At 30.0% G+C, this 8,552-nt stretch overlaps 2 protein-coding genes across 2 annotated transcripts in view; one reads left to right on the top strand and one right to left on the bottom strand.

Annotated features, from left to right (window-relative positions):
* LOC119674309 (neurogenic protein mastermind-like) overlaps positions 1-8,552 on the bottom strand; it is a 596,927-nt gene that overhangs the window by 412,627 nt on the left and 175,748 nt on the right. The gene's annotated exons all lie outside the window — the stretch shown is intronic.
* Positions 3,528-8,552, top strand: part of LOC119676102 — an 8,919-nt gene continuing 3,894 nt past the window's right edge. The window contains exon 1 of the mRNA XM_038087330.1: positions 3,528-3,806. The gene's annotated coding sequence lies outside the window, so the exon portion shown is untranslated. The remainder of the gene's footprint in view (positions 3,807-8,552) is intronic.

The following is an 8,552-nucleotide window of genomic DNA, read 5'->3' on the forward strand; positions in this document are numbered from 1 at the left end:
AAAGCCTATTAAGTACTTTTTAAAGAATCAAGCATTTTCGTTACTTTTAATCACATCTCGTTCTTGCTTTATTCTATAAAGCAACAAACTATATTACATTCCATTCACCAGTCTTCACCAATCTTCACCACGGTTTTCGCGCTTTGGCTGACATAAATTAAATTTAAATTTCAAATCAGAAATACTAATTTCCGTTAGTTTTTCAACAATTCTACTCCTACATCTGATTTAAAATATGTTAATAACCAATATCTCCAACACTAGTTTGAGATTTTCTCTTCACCGTAACAAGAAGCTCCTTTAATTTAGATGGGTTTGGATTTCTGTATGTTAATCTCATTAACCACTTTTGCAATTTATTAATTCATTATTTATTCCGGAGAGGTAGTTTTAATACGTTCAAATATCATAGAATGACATTTAATTTATTTCAACAATCGAGAAAAAAACACAAACTGAAAATTATTCATATTTAAACATCATTGTTAACAGCGCCTTGCCTATAATCAAGATATTTATGAACAATTTTCAGACAAATATATACAAATATTTAGATATATGTATCATATATGGCACTTCAAATTCACCAAACATGATGATATTGGTCAGTTATTTAAGAATATTTTTGAAATAATATAGTGCCGCAAATATGGAACTGGAACCTTCTCATATATAATAACATACGTGCTTTTTATTTTAATAATATATTTGGAAAATAGTATTTAGAATTATTGTGCTTGTTTTGAACCTATATTACAGAAGTTCATATCTTAATCAAACATCCGTTGCTTCAGTGCCGAAAAAACTCCTAAACTTCCATATTTATGGAATAACTATTTAAATATATATCTTTATTTATTTTCTATTTCTCTATAGAGAAAAAACTCAAATATTTTTTAATAGATTTTATATCTAATCTAGAATACTAATCTTATCTACTATTTTATATATAAAGTGGATTTCTAGATAATAGAGAATATATCCAGTTTATTCTAAATTAGGGCTGTCCAAAACAAGGCCCATGGGCTACATGCCACCAGCGGCTAATGTTTGTGCGGCCGGCGCACATAGGGGCATTTGCTCAATTTAGGCGGCCAAAAATCGAATTTTTGAAATTAATTTTTCATAAAAATTTTTAATTGGGGACTTTACAAAATAGAATTTGCTACAAAATTATGTTTTTTTTATTTTTCTCTGAGCTGCCATTCGCATGAACAGCTGATTTGAAGTGGAGCATTTTGAAAGTAAAATTTTTGTTTGAGTTGCAACTTACACTAGTAGCTAATAAAAAGTGATATTATTAATAGCGACAACATTCTTTAAAGATATAAATTATGACATCGTTTAAAGCAGGTAATTAGAGATCTACTCATAAAATTTAAAGTAGATATTCTGTGTTTTAGTGCTGTTGAGGCTTTAATCTAATGAATTTTTTTGATTTAAGCGAATGCATTATAGTTAAAAAGTTATAGAATTCCGCAATATTCCACTATGATATTAACTGCATTATAAAGGTGAAAGTTTCTTCATTTAAGAAAAAAAAAGTTTGGCTGCGGATTTTTGCGGATGGCTTTGTAAGCAGCAAAAAAGTGAAGTAGAGTCATGCATATTTGAAGCAATATTTTGCATTGCTTCGTATACAAAACGAGTAAACATAATACTTAGATAATGTAGGAGAAAAAATATTGTTATGCCTGAAATGTAAAGATCTGACACATTGAAACATTGAAGATAAAGTTAATATTTACTAATTTTTGTGAGTATTTGAAATCCTAATCAAGCGCACTAGCAGCATTCAGTGTACTCATAAGCAGCGTTTGTGATCTATGTATACTATGTGTTTCCGTGTAATCAAAATTCAAAAGGCATTCAAAAACAAAATGGGTCTTATTGTAGATATTCCTAAACCTGGATTCGGAAATAGTAATGATGGAAACATAAGTAGTCGATTTTTTCTGAGCCTGAGTTATCAGCAGAAATTACGAGTATAGATCCAAACCTAATTTTTTGTTTAAAAGTGATTTTGGAAGTCATATCAAGTGGATATGACATTGATACTGAAAAATTTAATCAATATGCTTTCGATACAGCGAAGCTGTACGTAATATTGTATCCATGGTATCCTATGACGCCTACTATGCATAAGATTCTTATTCATGGAGAAATTGTCATTAAAAATGCACTGCTGCCTATAGGACAACTGTCAGAAGAAGCGGCAGAAGCACGTAATAAGCATTTCAGACTGTATCGTGAGAACTATGCACGAAAATTTTCTCGGAAGTCCTGCAATACATATATTAAATAGACTGTTATTAACTTCAGATCCTCTCCTGACTGGATTGAGAGCAAAGCCAAAAAAACCATCACAGCCTTTCACAAAGGAAGCGTTAAAAATGCTTCTTCCTACTAATGAACTGGAAGACACCATAATGTGCTTAAGTGAGAAGGATGAATATTTCGCTCAGATAGCGAAATATTAAATTTTTAAATATTTAAAATTTTTTTAAATTACACTTATTGTTCTAAGGTAAGAGCAGAAAAATGCATGTTTCAATATAATTTTACTGTTGTTAGGTATACGAATATGTTTAAGCAAAACGTCGCATTAAAAAACTGAAATACTTTTTATTATTATAATAATATTTATAATTATATTTATAATAATATAATAAACAATATTTATTTGTTTTAATATCTTACTCGAATTCTGAATTGAGAGAAGCCGCTTGCCATACATATGCAACATTTTATCAAGCACAGTGTATTTTTTTTAGACATTATTAATTATTTTGTTTATTTTTTTGTTTTAGCAACTTTAAAAGTCATGAAGTAGCTTTACGTAACATTTTGAGTTAAAAATCACACAAAAATAATTTTGGCCGCCTAAATTGGTCAAATACCCCAGTGTGCGGCGGCATGTTTCTAATCTACCACAATTATTCAAATTTTCTTTTGATGTATTTCGATAGAATTACGTTATTTTATGTTTTTGATATACTAAATAAAGAAATATAAATTGATTAAGGTAAATTTAACGTTATAACCGTATATTTATTCTTCTCCAAAACAACAATGAACGTATGTATTTGTTTCTGCGACCCTCCAATCTGTACAGTAACTTGTATTGGCCCGCGATCTAATCTGTTCTGAACAGCTCTATTTTCGACAGATAGATTCGCAAACTTTATTGAGTCAAAGCCTGTACTTTCATTCTTAGCATTTTGATTAAATAGTCTTTAATCACTTTCGGGACTAAAAATACAAAAATATAGAACTCCACGAAAACTGCAATTATTTGATGATCTCCTCTGGGAGAAGTCTATTGTATATTCACATATAGAATTTCATATAAAACGGATCATAAAAGTTAATGTTTGGAAAACTATACACATCATGTCAGAAACATTTTTTATTTTGTAAAACACATCAATCAATTTTTGCTTCACAAGTCAAATCGTACAAAAAACATATTTCATACGTCATAAAAATTTCATCATAAAAAAACTATATCAAAATATACTTTAAGACGTTTTAAAATATTAAAGAAAAATCAAAATTTTCGGATGCAATAAAAAATGAGCACGCGTTGGGAACACGAAACGATCAATAAAAAAAATCTAATATAAAAATCGCATTAAAAAACAGAAAAGTAAACATACCGAAGACGAACACATAAATGGTCTTAAAAAAAGATCCTCGAAAACCTCTCATCTCATCTCCTTAGAGCAGCAAAGTAAAGAAGAAAACGAGGATTTGTGAAATCCTTCGAACAAACAATAACAAATTGATCGAGGCTTCGAAGAAAGGTAAAAATAACCATAAAAATAGTCAAATTTTTTTCTAAATGATTTTTTATTGGGGGGTTAAATGGTTTCTTAAAAAACAAGAGGGGAGATGATTATTGTAGCATGCGCGCAGCACACACGTCAATGGCTGTCTGCGAATTTTTAAGGATACATTAGCATTTCAGCCTCGATACTTTCGATCTCTGTTGCTATCGTCGATGCTCATATGCTTAAATCGCATCCTTAGGTAAAATAAGATTGAAGTAGAGGTTACTTTTGCTGTCATTTGTTTTTTTCTTTTTTTTTTCTTAATCATTTTTTACTTGACTGACCTCTGTTATACCGTTGCTGCTGTAATGAAGCATGAAGACATGCCGCATGTTACTTCTCTATCAAAATACGGTGTTTTTATATGTTGCATGTGGCAAGAATAGAAGAAAAATAAACTCACCTTAGGAGTATTAGCATAAGAATATTTTTATACTTTAAGACTGTTTTTTAATGATTTGGTGTCTTTTTTTTGGGTTTACATGCGCATCCTCGCTTGCTGTCAGACGCATGCTGCTCGAACCACTGCAAAGGAAGAGTAAAAATGATCTTCAGAGGGATCATTGCATACAACGAGAGCAGCACGATGTGATAGTGAAATGCTGGCTCGTTCTGTTAGATATTATTTTAGAGTTTTTTAATGATTCCGTTGGATTTTGTATCTATGTTTAGAGTGTGGTACGCTCGTGGCAGTTGTGGCATCTTTATTTATTTATTTTATTTTTTTTTTTTAGTGAACATCACCAAAAGGGAATCTTAAGCGGTGACTCTTTTTAATTGACATGGTTCGGTATTAAACATTTATTTTACTTAAATTTCAATAAAAAGTGTTCATTAGTCGCACATTTACATATCGAATTGTTGGCATTCTTGTGTTGCTTAATAAGTGGGGTGCGGGTAGCAAATTAGAAATGCAGTTAGTCCCTTGTTTTTGGCATATTTCCCAAGTCTCTTAATTACCACCACAAGTACTATTCACTGTTTTGTATTTTGTTTACTGTATTTAATGTGTTGCACACTTTATTTGACATCAAAGTGCGCCTGCTAGCCTCTATTTAGTACGCTAACATATCAAGATCCCCTGCTTTGATATACGTACCTTAAAAAATAATCGGATTTGTCGCTTGGCACATTAATTACACAGTCTTCCCATTAGAAGCTGAAAGTTTTCTCTTCTGATTTGTCATACAAAAGTCTGTTCATTAAATTTTATGGTTTCAAATTTTTTTATTTATTTTGTTACTTGATCTCGTATGCGATGAGATTAAAAAATTAAGGGACAGTTCTGTACGATAATAATTTGGGGAAATAGTCATATCTATAAATATGCATATCATATACTAAATTGTGGGCTATGTATGCATTAGATTGCATAAATGTATGCAATTAGATAATATTCTAGGGAATATTTAAACAATTTTTGTTATATATAATAAAATTGTTAATATTAAGTTAAGTCGATAAAATTTTGAAAGCAAATTAGATATCCCAAGTAATTATCAATTCTTTAGTATAGCTCTTAAGACGGCAGTTGTATATAAGCTAAATATATACTTTCCATGATTTCGATACCCCAAATTATTAATATATATTATATAAACATATAAAATTTGTTAATTTAACAAAAATAAGATTAACCATTCAATTATCTGAATATGAGCCATATTGTGAAATAAGTTGAATTATATCTAAGCCTTATTATATTAGCTGACCATCACACTGCTCCTGTTATTGGACTATTGTATCTTTCCCTTTTCTTAATCACCGCAAGATTAAGATTAAGATTCACTTCTATTATATACAGAAAAGTCTTAAACTTGTCTGGATAGATGTTTGATCGCTTCGATTTGCGGAGCAATTCTATTCTATAGACATTGCTTTCCTTGCTTTCCTGTGCTTTCCTTGCTTAGACTGCACTTATCACTTTCTGATAGTTCTAACCGCATTTTGCTCTTATTTATAGAGAAAACAATCTATAATATATATGATATGTCAATATACAAATACTGATCTTTCCGTCTATATACGTACCAACGCTATTCCTGTGGTACCACAATGGTTCATTATTTGGGCTCAAGTGAGCTTTTGGATACAGTGCCACCAGTCCAACCTATCTATCTACCTATATACAAATATTTGAATTTGTTCAAAAAAAACTTAGCCGTTAGTTGTATAGGTATTAACCACGATGTAAGAGAACGGATTTTAAAACAATACCTCACAGATGCCTGATAACTTTTAAATATTTTCTTTTAAAAATTGTTCACGAAATAGAAGAATCGAATAAATACTATTACCTAAACCATGTTAATAATAAATGCTGTGAATAATTGTGCCACTCAAGTTCTTTTCAATCAAGCATCAAAATAATTATTTTACTAAAAGCATAACTGATTTTATTGCCGATTTTTGCGCTATAAATTAAATTAATTTTGCAAATGTCCAGCGCAGCTAAACACATTCACATCCCTTTCTGTTTACTATAAAAAAATTTCAAAATATCGTATATATTTCATATAATTATTTGTATATGCTGTAATCCACCATATCCTTTTCCGTTTATGCAAAAAGAAAAAAAATATGAATAATGAAAAAAGTATATAAAAACTTAGTGTAAGAATGGAAAAATGAATTTGTAATATTATACACAATTAAGTACCCCTGTACGCTACCGTTGCACCCTTAAACGTGTGCATACCTCTGACATTAAATTAATTCGTCCTATTCATTGTCTATTTTTCTTTTACTTTAATTAAAAACCTTTTATGCATTTTTGCGTGTGGAAATGCGTGCTCAATCTTGAGAATAAATGATATTGCATATTTTTATCGAAGAACACATATCCTCTTCGATTACCCCTGCTCTTTGATGACACTATTCTTCTTATGCACGCATATTGATACTACATTAAGATATGTAATTTCTTTAGACTTATTTCTGTTAAGATATATATATACGAGTTTGGTCGTTTTTAAGTTGTGTATTCAACCGTGAGACTTAAATCCTTATACCTAACACACTGGCATTAGACAATGTAATGAAAATGGCAGTTAACGAATTCTTCTTATAGTATTAGATATGGAATAGAAAAAAGTTTAAAAACTTGAAATAATTGTGTTCATCAAAGAGTTAATGGATATATTTTTAGTTCATTATTATTAAGTTATCCAAATTTAATTGATTTTCTTGAAGCTGAAGTTAACGAAACTGTTTTTTCAAAAAACTATTAAATATTTAGTCGATTTTATTAACAATGGTTAAGCAAATTTTTATTGTTTCAAACTACTATGTACATAGAAGATATTCACCTTTTATCATGAAATATAAACTTTATTTTCTTTATGAGTTCAATGTTGTATCGACAAAAGAGACCTGCATTAGAATATAGGTGGCACATTAGTACGTATCTTGCTCTCAATGCAATGCACAGCCGTAGTGTGTACTTTCCTTCCACTATATATAAAATATCATCAGCAGCATGTGATCATCATGCAGACGTTGTAGTGATATATATAAGAACTTTCACTAAGAAAAGTCCAAAAGTTTTACTGATCTATAGCAATTATATATTCAAATACAGTTCGTTATCAACATCTGATTTATTACACTGTCGTGATATACTTGTTTATATAATGCTTCATATAATTATAAAGCAAAACTCTCATATGATATGAAATATCAATAAACATTGACGTAGCCAAGATTGTACCAAGGGATCATAATGTCAAGAGGAATATCATTCTCATCTCTGGTATTAATTCCTCATTTCTGAATATGCCCCATTCAAATTAATAAAGAACAGTACGTCAAAACGGTAATCCATTTAGTCTCGATACCCAAATTCAACACAATGAATAATACTTCATGAATATTACCCAGAATACTTGAGAGGACAATAGTAATAGTAATAGGGCATATACTAATAATAAAAGAAAAGAAATAGAAACTTAACCAAAGTTGAAGTAAAATTTTTACAGAACTTAAATAACTGACCTTAAATCCACCTCAGGGCGCATTGGAAGATATGTTACTCTACGGTCCGTCATCAGTTAAAAGATAAATAAATGATGATAATTCTAGTTTAACATAGTTAAAGCTTAGAGTGGGGTAGGAATAGCAATACCACTACTCAATCCACAACAACAAAAACAACAACATAAATAACTGACAGTGCTAAATACTGTTGTTCCGTGGATTCAGTGATTATTCCAGGACCTCACAAAAAAAAACCATAAAATCATTTTGAAACTTAATTAACCACAATACTAGATACTAGATCGGGAGCTTAATGTTAGTTTGTATCAATATTTAATGAGGAAAAATGTGTATTCCAAATGTTTATCGCTTTAGCATTTAATGGAGTATAAGCAACAACCTATTGGTGATTTCCAACTCAGTTTAAAGCCTTTTCAATCTAATAAAAAGGATATATACATTGCAAATTATTATAATGGATAAAAATATTGCACTTCTATTAATTGCTGTATCTTCTAAAGTATTTTCCGAATCCGTCTCACAGAGCTAGATCTAAAGAAAGTACTTTAGGAAAATAGATTTGAGTTCATTGAAAGAGTGATTGTTAAAACTAAAACCAAAGTAATTCATTGTACCAAAAAACAACATCGACATATTTGAAAAGCTTTGGATTGGATCTTTGACTCTTGCAGCAGACTATTAATCAATCTCAGAATTACAATCTCAGAATTTGGTCATTGTTTC

The sequence above is a fragment of the Teleopsis dalmanni genome, chromosome 2 (genome assembly GCF_002237135.1).
Source record: "Teleopsis dalmanni isolate 2A chromosome 2, ASM223713v2, whole genome shotgun sequence".
Lineage (NCBI taxonomy): Eukaryota > Metazoa > Arthropoda > Insecta > Diptera > Diopsidae > Teleopsis > Teleopsis dalmanni.